The 16,462-nt window shown below is 46.1% G+C and overlaps 1 long non-coding RNA gene and 1 pseudogene across 1 annotated transcript in view; both read left to right on the forward strand.

The window, feature by feature from the left end:
* Positions 1-1,543: 1,543 nt before the first annotated feature.
* LOC144827282 (uncharacterized) overlaps positions 1,544-16,462 on the forward strand; it is a 28,391-nt gene continuing 13,472 nt past the window's right edge. The window contains exon 1 of the long non-coding RNA XR_013610114.1: positions 1,544-1,753. This is a non-coding gene — a long non-coding RNA (uncharacterized LOC144827282). The remainder of the gene's footprint in view (positions 1,754-16,462) is intronic.
* LOC144826826 (uncharacterized) lies at positions 6,928-8,828 on the forward strand (annotated as a pseudogene).

Genomic DNA, 16,462 nt, shown 5'->3' on the forward strand with positions numbered 1-16,462 from the left:
CTTTAGTTTCTTGGATCCTTCGTGACCAGCCTTAAGTCTGACTCCTTTTATTTAAACTTGTCTAGGAAGTTTGCCCCCCCCCCTCCTCTCTCCTGAGGAAGACCCTCCTGTAAGGTTCAACTACTCCCTATTTTGTTATGGGGTCGAAACGTCGACAACCGGTCCGTCTACCAGCTTCTACCCATAGCGTGATTTTTTCTGTAATTTTAGGAGCATGTTTCTCTGGGATTTTTTTAAAACAGTTAATTGTTTTTTTGTCTGGCTCTGCTTTGAAGCCACGTTAAACCTGCTTTGATTAAGGTCGTTTGACCTTCACTGTAAAACACTTCCCTAACCCTGCAATATTTTTCCTCTCACCGACACCCTCCTTCCCTCATCCTATGGGGCTCTACTATATTTGCTTCAATGACTGCATTAATTATGTGTACAAAACATTGTGTTTAGGCGCATTGTGATTAAACAAAAATGTACCTTCGAGTTGATCTCATTTGTTCTTTATTCTTTACACAAAGTTATGTCTATTGCATATTACCAGTGTTCTGGGACCCTCTCCCTTTGTACTAACAATGTAAATCTTGCAAGATAGCTAGGCACAAAAAGGAGTTGACTTTGGAAAATGGCACTAAATGGAAAATAAAACAGCACACAACGTGCAAGACTAAATTTGTAGTTTATGTGGTAGAATGTCCATGCAAAACAAAAAACATTGGAAGCAACACATGTGAAAATCAAATGAGGATATTGGAGCATATTAGAGCTATAAAGAACAAGTACCGCAGAAATGCCATAGCAAACCATATGGAAGAACATTGCAAAAGCAAATGGGAAGACCTACAGTATTCTGGAAAGCGCAGACTTTAGGAGAACGCGCCATTAGGGCCTCGCACCCCGGGATCCTGGCCACGCCCTTCTTGACTCCTGGGTTGTGAGATTTGCGGCGGAGAGGCGGAAGCACTTCCGGGGCAGCTCGTGATGTAACTTCCGGCCAGGACCAGTGGGGGGGTGGGGGGAGGAGCATATTTGGGGCACCTTGACTAGGGTTGCCAGATTGGGCTATTTCTCGCACAATTGGGCGATATTTTGCCCGATTGCGCGAGAAAAAATCGTGTTGGGCGGGCTGCCGAAATTTGAGCTAGAATCCGCCGAGTGTGCGGCGGATTCAAAGCTTTGTGCGGCGCCGCCCCGCCCACGCTGCAGCCGATGGTTGCCTTCCTCATCACACCCCTTTTTGACCTTAAGGTGTCTATGCCCTGCGGCCCCTGCCCACAAGTAATACCTGCAGGGCCGTATATCTTTGCAGGCGGGAAGCTGCTTCCAATGAGGGTCCTGCTATACCAGCAGCGACTTCCCGACCTGCCCACAAAAGTGTGCTGACCTGCCCCGGGGTTCCTGTGACCCAATCGTGGGTCAGATTATTTACTCAGTAGTGCTGTGGTGGGCGTGGCAGGTAGGGTACTGCCCCGCCCCATTCCTTTGCCCTTTATCTTTGGGATCCCCCCCCCACTTCCTCCTTTTCAACTTCCGGGCTGAGCCTGCACTGCAACTACGGACTGCGAGGGAGAGTGACCAGTACCACTGACTGACCGACCATCTTGATTACGACGACGAGGCCTCTGCGTGGCTCCTCGTCTTTGGCCTTCGACTTGTAGCAGCCTCAGCCTGCCCTGCAGTCAGCTGCTCCTCCCGGCCCCAGCCCCTCCTCTCCTGTGAACTCTGCAGATTGCACCGGCGGCCGTCCCCAGCAAGTTTAAAGGCGAGGCCAGTTTTCCTTATCCAAAGAAGCTGCCAGAATGTTTACCAACCAATGCCAAGCAATTCCACATCAGTGCTCCGCTGGCCTCTGTTTGATGTTTCAACAGAGGGGTCTCTGCCCAAATTAGACGCCTATCCTATCATACATATGTTTTACATGGTTCGTTCATTTGTTGTCTCCAGGTATTACCTAAGGTTATTGTTGGTTTCCTTCGGGGTTTCAGCATGTACTGAGCATGTACTAAGCTAAATTGGTTGTATCCATTTTCCACGCTGCACTGTCGGCAGCGAAGGCATTTCACATTTTTTACATGGCTACTCTTGGCATTCTGGTCTGCCGGTTCATCATAACCCGGCTGTTTATATATTATGTTGCAGCGAACATTGCATTGTTTATTCACGGTGTTATTTCTTGCATCATTGCTCATTACTGGAGTATGGTAGTTTTTTAAGCTACTACTGTTACATGTCAGGACTTGTATGTTATTGTGTACAAGTTGGCACTGTTGGGGGTGTCACACCGATGCTAGTGTTGCAGCCATACTGGTTTGGCAATTTAATAGATATGGGGCTCTCTATATGACACACGTACACGGTTGGTACACTGCTGGCACTTTGCTTTTCAGTATCTTAGTTTTTACCACTCCAAGCACATTGATATCATGCTTAGCGCTAAACGTCATACGGATTTGGCATGCACTGACATGCACGTTTTAAATTCATGTCTGTCAGTGTATTTCCCATGGTGGTTTTTGCATATGTCTAAATCTGCAGTTTTTGTATGACTTTTACCCCACACCTGACAGGTTTCCATGACACACACACACACACATATATACATATATACATACATATACATATACATACATATATATACATATACATATACATACATATATATATACATATACATACATATACATACATATATATATATATATATATATTACCTACTGGCGGTCGCCAGTAGGTATATATAGATAGGATTTTTTCTCTATGGGATTTTTGAAAATTCTATGTCTAATAACTTTGGCGTTTGTGGACGGAATTGGCTGAAATTTTCAGGAAAATGGAACATTTTGTTTCTGAGCAGCAACTGAAAATTTGGGGGGGTTTGTCAAGGGGGGGCTGAGAAAAAAGGGGGGTCCCAAAACGTGTTTTTCCCATGTTCATTTCCATAGGGCGGTTGGCCTCACTTTTAGCCCGAACGGCTGAATGGATTTCCACGAAACTTGGCAAAATTGTAGATATTGTTTGCCCGATGTGCCTTTGCTAGGTCTCAAGATATGTGCTCCTGTGAATTTTGAGTAAATTAGGTTTAAAAAAAGATATATATCTAGAGCCGCGCCCCGGTGCGCGTACCGGGGAGCGCTCCAGGCGCGCCACGCGACTTGCGCACGGCAAGCTGATTGGTTCTCTGGTGTCTGTAAACATTCGAAACAGTCCGCCATCTTGTGTCTCGGTAGGATTGAGACACAAGAGGTGGCAAAAATCAAAGGGGGAAATGAGCAAAAGGGGGCAGGGTACACCCCCGACCCCTAGTTTTGATGTGGGGGCCATAAAAGGGTCCCTCGGGTAAAACAAAAAAAATAATTTAAATTCGATTTTCGCGGGGGGAGCGCCAGGTACGCGCACCGGGGAGCGTACAGGGGAGCGTACCATGGAGATAAAAAATGCCACTTTTTAAAAAAAAAAATAGCATTTTTTTATAAATTGGAGGTAGTTCTGAAAAGAACTTTTTTTTGTTTTTGTTGTTTTATATTTTTTTAGACTTTTTAAAACGATTTTATATTTTTTTTGGATTTTTGTCAGGGGAAAAACAAAAACAGGGATTCCAAAACTGCTCAACAGGAGCAAAAAAATGTGAAAATTTAGGGACTGGCAGGGCAGCGGTGTTGCTGTTTCTTTATGGCAATGAGTTCAACACTCTGCTCCCCATAGCAGAGCAGTTCATCACACTCCGTGCACAGAAATTTGATGCCTGCAAACACCGGCTGAATGTTAGGGACCATTCTTCCACGGGGTGGTCCCGAAGGTGTTGCTCCACCAGTGGAGGTGCTGCCGCCATCTGTGGGTAAATTCCGTGCCAGCTCTCTGACACTCTCCCTGGCAAAGTTGTTAGGGTGTCTTCTTTTCACATGCCTGATTAAATTAGCATTTCCAAAACTATATTTTTTCAGAGGATTGCCTCTGGATAAAGTACTACCACATATTTTGCAGGTTACTTTTGGAGCGTTGACTTTTTTTGTCCTTCAGGGATGTCATAGAATTTCCAGATGAAATGGTTTTTTTTCTTCTGCTGAGGAGGGTCCTCATCTAAAAATCCGTCGGAATCACTGCTGGATGACTCTCTTGCAGCCATTGCTGTAGATCAGAAAAGTAGGAAATGAACACAGTACACAGAACAGCTCTTGCTCTCTCCAAGTACAAAGCAATAGTGAGAGAAATGGGTGGGTTTCACACAATTTGGAAAAAAAAAAAGTTATGAACCAATGAAAAGTGTTATTTTAAAGTCACATGGTTTGACGCGCTTACGCTACGCGCCCCGCGGCGCGTCCCGGGGCGTGTTTCGTAAGCGCATCAGGGCGTTTACGTTGCGCAATCGTATGCGCTTCCGGGTGCGCTTACGCGGTGCGTCATAAGACGCATCTCGCGGCTACGCGATACGTGTCTTATGACGCAAGGCGTGGCGGCTACGCAATACGTCACGATGTTGTTTTCGTTCGCGGCAATAGCGCTATCGGGACGCTCATAAGTACGCGCCCCGGGGCGCACCGTAAGATTGCGCTTACCCGTGCGTTCACTGGTCCGCGCCCCGGGAGCGCACCAAAAAGAATAAAAAAAAAATGACATTATACAATATAAAATTCGATTTTAAATTTATTATTTTTAAAAACTATAAAAATGTGCTATTAAAAAACCTATGAAATTCACTGAAAAAAACATAGGTTATAGACCATATATAGTTAGGAATTAGCATTTACAAAACCTTATTTTACTCACACAAAACCATTGAAATTCCATATATAGTTAGTTGCACTAACTATATATCGCGCACCCGCAATCCACTGCTGATGATGTCACATATTACATCATTCATGACATGGTCAGTGACATCACTGATGACATCACTGATGACATCTCATTTGACATTACTGATCACATCACTGATAACATCATTCATGTGATGATACGATGAACCTCTTCAGACTCTAATATAACCTTAGATACACTCAGTGTAAACAGACACTCACAGACTGTCACTCATCCATGGAGTTACTCACACACCTAGTCAGTCATGCAAAGAATCAATCACACCTCCATTTCATCAACTATATAGTTATACACACCTTACTTATTGAAACATATAACACATATTTACTCTGTTATACAATCCCTGATACAAGTTCACAATGATCCATACAGCCACTCACACATTCACTGGCTCTTATGCACAGTTATTTATATATGTCAACTCTCACATGTACTGTGTTTTACATATGTACTTACTTTGACATGTAGCACTGAGATATCCATTCACTCACCAATACACTCATGCACACAGTCAACCACCCATACAGCTGTTTCCACATGCACTTTTGAACCCATACATCTAGTGAATCAACTGCTCACACATCTATGCACAGAGTCATACACCTCCCAGACACCCACACACACACTCAGTCAGTCTCCCATACAAATACTTGGGCAACCAATCAATAACCCATATAGTTAGTCAAATAGCTAATGATCAACACATGCATCAGATTACAGAACAACAGACACAATGATGCACAATTTAAAACAGTTTAGTCACTAACCCATGCACTCAGTGAGACACATTTAATCACTCAGTTATACAGTCAGTCATGCACCTACTAAATCCTTCATCCAGACACTTATACATCCACTCATTCTTCAATATGTAAGACATATTTTAACTTTACAGAAACATACAGTCACTGGATGTTGTCATCAGTGATGTCATCAGTGATGTCATTTGAGATGTCATCAGTGATGTCACTGACCATGTCATGAATGATGTAATATGTGACATCATCAGCAGTGGATTGCGGGTGCGCGATATATAGTTAGTGCAACTAACTATATATGGAATTTCAATGGTTTTGTGTGAGTAAAATAAGGTTTTGTAAATGCTAATTCCTAACTATATATGGTCTATAACCTATGTTTTTTTCAGTGAATATATATATATGTATATAAACACACACTCACACGCAGGTGGCAAATTATGCACGTGCAAGAAAGTATGTACATTTTTGTATCATGATTGTGCAAATCTACTGCTGGCCCTATTTTCCCTAGACTGCTTGCAACAGGGCTGGGCACTATAGCCTGCAAATTCCCTAAAGAATGTGTTCTTGACAATTCACAAAAAGGCTCAAATATGGGCTGATGTTGAAAATTACCACCCCACAGATCTCTCCAACCATGTCAGCTCAGGAACACAATTATATACAAATTTCATATGGGCAGCCCCTTGCATTAACCAGCTAAGCGGATGAATCACATGATGTGCCATATTGTCATTTTTGCATTGTTAACACTATCTGGGTATGTGCACCTCCAGTAGTACCATTTTAACACCCAAAGCTAGCAGTAAGCATCAGAAATCTGACGATTCAACCATCGCAATGGGGCTGTTAACTTTTGATCCATTTCAGGTGGAAACAATTTATTTTGGTAATATCTGCCGATTATGCAGCAGATCGATTTGCGCCGAATGTGTCAAATCTATAAGTATGTGGAAAAATGCCTCTGTCTCGCAGTCTCACAATCCCAGTGGTCCAGCCTATGACCAAATATTTACAGGGGCAAACACAGGTGGAGATATGTTGAAGGTTACTTTGCATTGCATATTGGGATGAGTGATAAACTGAGTTACAATGCTAAGGAGATGGCTAGTACATTGACCATGGGTGACGTGTGCAATGCGTTTTAAGGTTCAATTATGATATGACTTTGTCCTTTTGTGTGGGTTTTTTGGGTGATCAATGCAGGACCAAGTGATGATATGGTTTTTGGCTAACTTTATAGAACCAGGGGTGTTGATGGATATTCTATCTCTTCCAATTGCAGATACTTGCCCTACCACACAGCAGATATTGTACAGTCCTCTACCAGGTCCCAAGAAGCTACAAACTAACTTTCAAAATGGGCAAGTGGTCAAAGTACAAGAAAGTGTACAGAAAGGAATGGGATTCTGACCCCGAACTAAAAAAGTGGATTGTACCTGTAAAAACAGATGAAGCAAAGGCAAACTGTAAATACTTTCACTTACAGCTGCGGGCCCACTACCATGATTTAAAGCTGCATGCATCCACAGCTAGACATCGTGTGCGCATGGACACACCTAGCCTAACCATGGCATATTTTGCACAACCAGTTTGTCAGTTATCAAATGACCAGAAAAGGAGAGAGCTTAGGATTGCTGTGCAAACTGCATGTAGCACATCAATCAACAGCATTGACAGACTGGGAGAAATTTTAAGTGAAGAAGTTCCTCCTTTCCGTATGCACAGGACAAAGTGCACAGCTTTAATAAATGGACTTTTAGGCCCCTATTTCAAAGGGGAGCTCCTTCAAGATATGGGCAGTTCTCCGTATTCTTTGATCATTGATGAATCCACTGACATTTCTGTAAAGAAACTACTGTGCATCTGTGTAAAATACTTCAGTAAGAAAAGTAGCAGAATTGTGAGTAGTTACCTTGGGATGATAGAACTGCAAGAGGCATGTGCACAAGACATTGCAAATGCACTTCTGGAGTTCCTCAAGGACAGCAGGCTTCCAATTGAAAATGGGGTAGGTACAGATGGCGCAAGTGTGATGTGTGGCAAAAACCACTCCACATACACTTTGTTGAGAGAAAAGCAGCCTACTTTGCAGCTTGTACGGTGCATCTGCCACTCGCTCGACATTGTTGCTAGAAAAGCAATGCAGAGTTTGCCGAGCAATGTGGAGTTCATGGTGAGAGAAACCTACAACTGGTTTGCACATTCTCCAAAGCGTCAGGCAGTCTACAGAGATTTATATCAAACTCCTGATGGAGGAATGCCATTGAAGCTTATTTCGCCATGTGAAACGCGGTGGCTTATGGCGGATTGTGTGGAGCGTTTTCTGGAGCAGTATCATGCTCTAAAGCTGCACTTTTGCAACGCATCATAAGTAGAACATTGCTATGCAGCTAGAATGCTGCAAGAAGTGTACAATGACGAGACAAATTATCTCTATCTTATTTTCCTCAAACCTATGTTGCTAGAAATTAAGGTCATGAACAAAGCATTTCAGCTTGAATCTGGTGATGTCTTCCACATATTCCAGGATTTGCAAACTTTATATAGGTCCACTATGAGAAGAATTGTAAAGCCCAGTGTCTTCAGTACCAATAGTGAGAAGCAATTGTGTAATTTGGATCTTCAAAGTAGTGCCATTTATCTTGGGCAGGAGGATGCTGACCTTGGCCTTGACTTCCGTAAAAAGCTCCAAGAAAGCAAACTGCCTGATGCTGCCAAGGACTGCATAGAAAAACGGTGCACAGACTTTGTTAAAGTTCTGGCAGCAGAGTACCAGATGCGCTTGCCAGATTCACTGAGCCTCCTAAGACATTTGGAGCTTCTGAAGCCCCAAAATGTGCTTTCAGATTCTAAACCTCTGGTTACTGACTTGCCAAAAGAGTGTTTTGCAGACCCAACACACATTAGAAACGCAGTGGCGAACAGTGACTTCATGTTCATTCATTCACCTCTTCAGGCATGGAATCCTTCTGGATTGAAGTATTGAATTATAGAGATGCAGCTGGGAATCATCGGTTTCAGGAGTTGGCCATGGGCGCCATTAAACTTCTGACCCTACCCATATCAAATGCACAAGTGGAACGAGTGTTCTCACAAATGACCCTGCTTAAAAATGAGAACCGTAACCGAATGGGTCTGAAACTGCTATCAAATATACTCAACATAAAATTTGGACTAAAGCGCAATGGTCTTAAATCCTCTTCATTCAAGCCCTCGCCGGATTTGCTAGCAAAGTTCAACAGCTGTATCTACAATTAATTGTTTTACTGTCTTAACATGCTGCTATTCTTGGCAGTGCCACTGCCAGACTCTATGATGCTGGTAATCTTGGCAGTGCCTGACCCAGAAGAAGAAGAAGTTTGTGCACCTTAACCAGTCAGAACAATTTTGCCCACCTCAACCTGCCACTGCCAAACCCTAAAGGATGCTGCTACATTCTGCACTGCCTGGAGCATTTTCCACACCTCACCCTGCCAGTCCCTGAAGGATGCTGCTATTTTTGGCAGTGCCACTGCCAGACCCAGAAGGATGCTGCTAATCTTGGCAGTACCACTGCCAGACTATGGGATGCTACTAATCGTGGCAGTTCATGGCCCAGAAGAAGACGTTTGTGCACCTTTACCAGTCAGAACAATTTTGCCCACCTCAACCTGCCACTGCCACACTCTGGAGGATGCTGCTACATTCTGCACTGCCTGAAGCATTTTCCACACCTCAACCTGGCACTGCCAGACTCTGTGATGCTGCTAGCCTTCACCATGCCACTGCCAGACTATGGGCTGCTGCTAATCTTGGCAGTGCCTGGCCCAGAAGAAGAAGTTTGTGCACCTTAACCAGTCAGAAGCATTTTCCACACCTCAACCTGCCACTGCCAGACCCCGAAGGATGCTGTTAATCTTGGCAGAACCACAGACTGAGATGCTGCTAGCCTTCACCATGCCACTGCCAGACTATGGGCTGCTGCTTATCTTGCCAGTGCCTGGCCCAGAAGAACTCTTTGGCACAATTGAACTTTCCACTGTCTGAACAAGGATCTGCCATGCTGTTGCCTGGCAAAAAACAGGAGATGGCGCTTGTGTGAGTCTGCAAAATGCACTTGCACTTTATCAGGTATCAGCTCATGGGAACATCAAGCAGCAAGCCCTGCACCCCATGCTTTGAACTGCTCTCTTCTGATGAGTACCAAAAAGTACGAAACATACATAATTTGCGTATGTAAAGAGATGTTCAGCATTGCTTTGGGAGAATTCAAACAAGTGTGAAAAAACATGAAGCATTGGCCTATATTGCCGGTATTCTGGGGGGCCTGACGTGAGTATGCAAGCTGAAGAGCACCTTTCCCAAGTAGAACGTTTCCGCACTTGCAGTCCCCCAAATTGAACCCAGAATATTTTGGGCCGGCTTGCTCCACACCATGCGATATCAAGTGAGTGACAGATTTCCTGACAGACCAACTTTGATTTCAGTGTACAAAATGTAAGTTATCTGATTATTGTGGGAGGTAAACATATAATCCTTGAAATAGAAGTATATTTGTGAATGTTGTATTAAGGCTACACGTAAGTTAACGGAGTGGCAAAATTGGGCTACTTTGGGCTACCGTTTCGTTGCTTTTGGGCTTGAAAGTTGTGAAAAAATCTGGCAACACTGCCCTTGACCTCTCTTTCTGCAGTGCCGGCTCCGGTAACAATGTACTCCTTCAGAATCTACTCCATTGGAAGAGCGTCTCCTCGAGAAGCCGCCTTTCTTTTCTTTGTCCTGCAGGTGGTGGTCAGCGAATCGAGGGCAACATCAGGGGCCGGTGCTCGTCGTGGGACATCCATTTGGCAATTTTGTTTCGGATCCTCGAAGGATTAAGGGAGCGCACCCGGAACGGGCCTTTGTAACAGCGCGGTCCTCGAGTCGAGTAGGAGTGAAGTGTCTGGCAGTCCGGCAGAGAGTCAGTGGTTGGTGTGCTTTCCAGGACACCCAGGGGTAAAGGGAGGGGAGCCTTCGGTCTTGGCATTAGGCAGTCACAGGCGAGGCGGTAGATATTGTGTTAAGATTAACAGGGGGACTTGATTAGGTGACTCCTCGCTCCTCTCTTTCCTGCAGCTGCCTGGTGCACATAATTGAAGACACGCACTAGAAGGGTGAGCGGGGGTTATTGCTCAATTTTGAAACCCCCCTCCCCATCTCATAGCAACGGCCAGTGTGTAGTAGCGAGACGCAAGGCACACAGCGTTTTACAACAAGAATCGGATAACAACCCCCGGAGTTTTTCACAAGGGCATACGGTAAAGAGACTAGCGCAAGTGTTTTTACTTTGTGATTGTAACAGGGCCTGGTGAGAAGGATAGTTCCTTATAATCCGGAAACAGCAGGAGTTTTCTAATTGATTACCAATATTTGCTTATGAAAAATAAGTTGGGGGAATTGTTAAATTAAGCATTGATCAAAGTTTTTGAAGAATTGTGAGATTAAGGGAAGGTAGCGGACTATGCCTATGCCTGTCAGAGGGGGACGCAATGGAAAGAGGAAGGACAGTGACCCTGACTTGTCCCAGTTGCTGAAAGTGGTTTTGGCTAAATTGGGCAATAATGAGGAGAGTGAGGATGAATCAATGGGACCAGTACCAGAGCAGGAGCCTGCACCCGGGGGGGGGGGGGGAGGATCGCCCTCGCAGGCTTAATGTGCCCCCTAGGGCAGCATTCCCACCATTAGAGAAAAGGGCCAATACACACCGTAGTAAAGAAAGAAAAAAAGTAAGAGAGTGGGGCAGACTGGCAAGAACAAAGAGAATAGACAGGAGGAGCAGCCTCCCTCCAAGGAAGTTTCCCAGGGGACACCTAGCTTAGCAACCCCGCCCAGCCTGTCACTGGTAATCCAGCAGGTGTTGTCCAGTACAACTGATGTAACTGATGTAGGGACAGTGTTGGCAGAGATACGTGGTGCACTGAAGGCATTGGGCACCCGCAACTCCAAATACTGTTGCAGTGGTGCAGGCACCTGCGGCAAATGTTTTGGTGGGGGCAGAAGGATCAACCCAGGGCATACTTTCAAGCGTAGTGCCTGCGGTGGTACAGTCACCTGCAACGCACATCTTGTTCAGTGTGGGGGAGCCAGCTCAGGGCTCACCATCGAGGGTAGTGCCTGAGTCCACCTCAGGGATTCCTGTGGGGTCAACAGGTTTAACACAGGGGTCCACAGCCAGCATATTTGCTTCAATGGCATCCTTGCTAGTGCAGTTAGCAGTGCCTGCATCAGGAGGTCAGGTCAGTGGCACCCCAGTGGCCCCATGGGCATTTTCACCGGCCTTGGGGGGCACCATGAGTAAAATTCACAGACGGATAGAACTCATGGCGAAGGCGCAGGGCAAAGATGGTATGTGCACAGCCCCTCTGGCAGTGGATCAGGAGGCCCCTGCAAAACCTGATGCACCCTCTGTTAGCTCAATAGGTAAGGGGTCAGACTACAGGCAAGAATGTCAGTGGCGGGGGGAAGGCTCTGGGGGGGCAAGATACATTACTTTCCAAGCCTGGAAAATTAACCTCATGTCCCAGTGGACGTTAAGGAAAATATTTGGAAGGGTGAGTTCATTGATATATTCTCACTGAAAAGGCCTAAAAGGAGGGAAGTAGAGGTTAAAGAGAAGGATGGGAAGGATAGCTCTTCCAAAGAGAGGAAGCCAAGGGTGGAGGAGTCAATCACAAATTGGCTTTTTGGCTTTAATGTGTTTGCAACCGCGATACTTGAAAAGAGGCCTGAGTTGGCGGTACCATTGATATTTTATTCTAATAAAATTCTGAAGGCACATGTAATGTACGGCAGGGGGCATGGTTAGACTAAGTTAGGGATTTCAGATGGGCAAAGGTGAAGGACCCTGAGATTGGCTGTGACCAGCCAAAGGTGAATGTTTGGTTAGAAAGCGTGAAAACAAGACACCAATGAAACAGTCCTTTCATTCAACTCAATGGGGATAGGGTGAGAAAAAGGGGTCCTGCGGGGCATTTAACCAAAAAATGTATACACGGCCAGCCGGATCATGTAAATTCAAACACACCTGTGCTTTCTGCGGCCACCCATCCCACCCAGAATTTAAATACACCACAAAATCCAAGGATAGAGGGAAAGACCCCAAGGCACCATCCCAATAGGTCTTTTCCCACTCCGTTCGAGATTGAGAGGCAGATTTTTTGGCTATATCAGTATCCCGATAGGAACGCAGCCCAATTGCTTTACAAAGGTTTTTCCAAGGGATTTTGCATACCTGCGCAAGGGGTACCACCTGTGATGCATTGCGAGAACTTATTGCCTGCACGCACCCATTCCACTGTTTCCCAAAAGTTGGAGAAAGAAAGCACGCTGGCTAGGATAGTAGGCCTTTTCACCACCACCCCGGCCTAATTATGTTTGTTCACCACTAGGGGTAGTGCCTAAAAAAGACCCAGGCCAGTTCAGAAGGATTCATAACTTGTCTGCACCGAAGGGGGCCTCAGTTAACGATGCGATAGACCGTGAGTTATGCTCTGTGACTTACTCTTCATTTGAAGCTGCTTTGCAAAAATTGTGGGATCTGGGCCCCAATGCCTTCATGGCAAAAACTGACTGAGTCATCCTTCAGGCTCATGCCAGTGCATTTATGAGGATTACCATTTACTGAGCTTCTAATTTAAGGGTCACTATTTCTACGACAAATGCATGCCAATGGGATGTGCAGTATCCTGCAAGTACATTGAGCCGTTCAGTTCAATGTTGCATTGGTTGTTCACCTTCAGGACAGGTCACACAGATGTTGTTCATTATTTGGATAACTTCATGGTGATGGGCCCATCCTCTTCAGGTGTTTGTGGGCGGGTTTTGGGAGATCTAGTTGCGATGTTGGAAGAGTTTGGAGTGCCCCTGGCACCAGAGAAGACAGTGGGCCCTGCGACATGCATGACATTCCTTGGGATAAAGATCAACACAGTTGTAGGTGAGTGCAGGCTACAATTGGGCAAAGTACAGGCTTTTTCGCAGGCAGTTGATTCTGCTCTGCAAGGAGCAAAAGTGACTTTACATCAACTCCAAGTACTTGCAGGCCAGTTACATTTTGTGTTGCGCATCATTCCTATGGGTCGTCCCTTCTCCAGATCAATTGCGAGAGCAGTGCCCGGGCTGACGAATAAACATCACCATACTAGGTTGCGTGCAGAAGTGAAAGACGACTTGAAGGTCTGGTGTGAGTTCCTGAGGGATTTTAATGGAAAGGTGGTTTGGCCAGCGCTGCCAATCACCAGTGAGGCCAGGGGTTTACTCACCGATGCAGCAGGCAGTGTTGGTTTTGGGGCAGTGTTGGGGCCTTGCTGGGGCCGGGTCGATTGACCGACAGCTTGGCAGGAAAGTGGGCTGATGAGAGATACTGCTTTTTTGGAATTGTTTCCCATTGTAGTGGCAGTCACAGTACGGTCTGACTTCTTTTGCATTAAGTTGGTAGTTTTTTGGTCAGATAACATGTCTGTAGTAGAGGTTATTAACAGGCAAGGTGCTTCTTGTACCCATGTTCTAAGATTGTTGAAGCATTTGGTGCTGTTATGTCTGAAATTAAATTTAATATTTAGAGCGGCACATATCCCAGGTGTTGAGAATCAGGCAGCTGACGCTTTGTCTAGCTCCAAGTTGCAGGATTTCCGGAAGTTCCACCCACAAGCAGTGGACCAGATGACAGTGTTCCAGAGATCTCTGTGGGTGATTGGAGCCCCGCATTAATGGGCCTCGTAGGGGCCTCACTGAGCGAGCGCACCCGGAAGGCATATCAACATCATTTTAAAACTTACAGGTTTTTTGTGCAGCGGCAAGGGATTGTGAGCATGTGCTCATCAGAAGCCATATGTGGTTTCTTACAGGCATTGAGGGAGCAAGGCAGAGCAGTATCTTACACAAGGGCCCACTTAGCAGCGGTTGTTTTTTTGCAAAACTGTCAGGAGTTCAGGATGTGGGGAACTCATTCTTGGTCAGGACTCAGAGGGCGGTCACGGGGTGGGCCAGATAAGAGGGTGTAAAGAAAGATGGCAGAAGGCCCATGGACTGGCGCATGCTGGGGTATATAGTGGGGGCCCAGAAGGCGGTGTGCTCATCTGCTTCTGAGACAACCCTGTTCGCCGCGGCTTTGACATTAGCCTTTTATGGGGCTTTCAGGGTGAGTGAACTGGTGGGTACCTCGAGAGTAGATATGGCTGGGGGTTTGCAATGGCAGGATGTTACGCGGTGTCAGGGAGAGCTTGCCATTACATTACAGAGATCTAAGACGGATCCTTTAGGCAAAGGGACTACGTTTTGGCTTAAACCTGCCACTGCCTTAGTGTGCCCAGTTACGCGGATGGAAGCTTACTTGGTTATTTGTCCACAACAGCAGATGTACGCCTTGTTAATCCATGAACAGTGAGGGTGCTTATCAATGTACCAATTCAGGGCAGTGTTCTGGACCACCTTGATAGGTCTGGGTATAGATCCCACTGGTTATTCTACACACTCATCCCGGATTGGGGTGGCAACTGGGGCAGCGGGAGCAGGCCTGTCAGTCGAAAAGGTTAAGCGTGTGGGTCGATGGTCTTCCTCATGTTTTAAGCACTATGTGCGTCCTCACTTATTTGTGATATTGCTCAAAATGTTTGTGCGTGGCCATTCTGATGTCTTTTCTCTCTTTCTGCAGTAGCATGCCCTCAAAAGTGATATGAGTGTTGGGACACTCTTTCGTGTGGCGGGCCACTTGCCAATTGCAACAGCAATGTAGGTCGAAACTGGCGTGTTTGGAAGGGATGTCATTCCACTGGCGGGGCACTGGGGCCTCCGAATCGGGCAGCTGCGGCAGTTGGTGGAAGAGACAAGGGCGCATGAGGGACCCCAGTCCCCTGATTTAATCATCCTGCATTTGGGCAGTAACGACATGGTGACTCTTAGTTGGCGGGCTATCTGGGAGACTTTACTGACAGAATTTGCATGCTTGGGGAGAACACTTCCTGGGGCGCGGATCGCATGGTCATTCATGATTCCGCGGCGTGCATGGGGAACCGGAGTGAGGTCAAAGGGCTTTGAACATTTCAGTGAGGTGCCTGAATGGAGAATTGGCCAAACTGTGATTCCGGCAGGGCCACCTTTGTCACATACCTCACCGATTGCTCAGAGGGGACAAGATGTTCCATCGCGATGGCATGCACTTGTCGGACATTGGGACAGACGTATGGATTGATGGCATTTGGTCATTTGTGAGGAATTTGGTCTGTGGTGGGGTGGGCGAAGGACCAATTGGCCTTAGTCGCCCTTGTGGTGGTAAGGAGGCCACAGAAATTGACTTACATTGTTAAGGTGAGTCCTCCTGCCTACTCCCTAGGCCAGCACTGAGGGGGAAGGGCGCCAGGTTACAAGCTAGGACATGGGTCAGTGGCCCCTGGTTATACCCTACAAGCCCCCTTGGACAGCATGGTGGTGGAGGGGTGGGTCCCTAGGGTTGCTGACAAGGACCAGATGGCAGGGGCTCACCTCTCAGGGATGCAGGTGGGTCACGTCTTGCGTGGTTCTCAGTTGGGGGGACTCAAGCAAGAGGGCCCCTTATTGCTGGAGCGATAGAGAACTTTTTGTAAATAAATAAAGTCTGTCATTTATGCTGATGGTTTATGATGGTATGATCAAAAGAAAAATTTAAATATTGCTTAGTGATCAAGTTGATAAATCTGTATCTTAAGGAATGTGAATGATATTAGATGGATATGGTCATGTTTACGTGTGATTATTTGAAATAAACATGGCCTCTTTTTACCCACAGCTCTGGTAAGCAAGTCTTGATTTGTGGGTTCCGTGGGGGTGGGGCCGGGAACAACCTGGGGGGGTCTGGGTCCTATGCTATTAAACAAATACCAGTTTTAGAGAGAGGCGGC

This window comes from Lissotriton helveticus, chromosome 4_1, assembly GCF_964261635.1.
Source record: "Lissotriton helveticus chromosome 4_1, aLisHel1.1, whole genome shotgun sequence".
Lineage (NCBI taxonomy): Eukaryota > Metazoa > Chordata > Amphibia > Caudata > Salamandridae > Lissotriton > Lissotriton helveticus.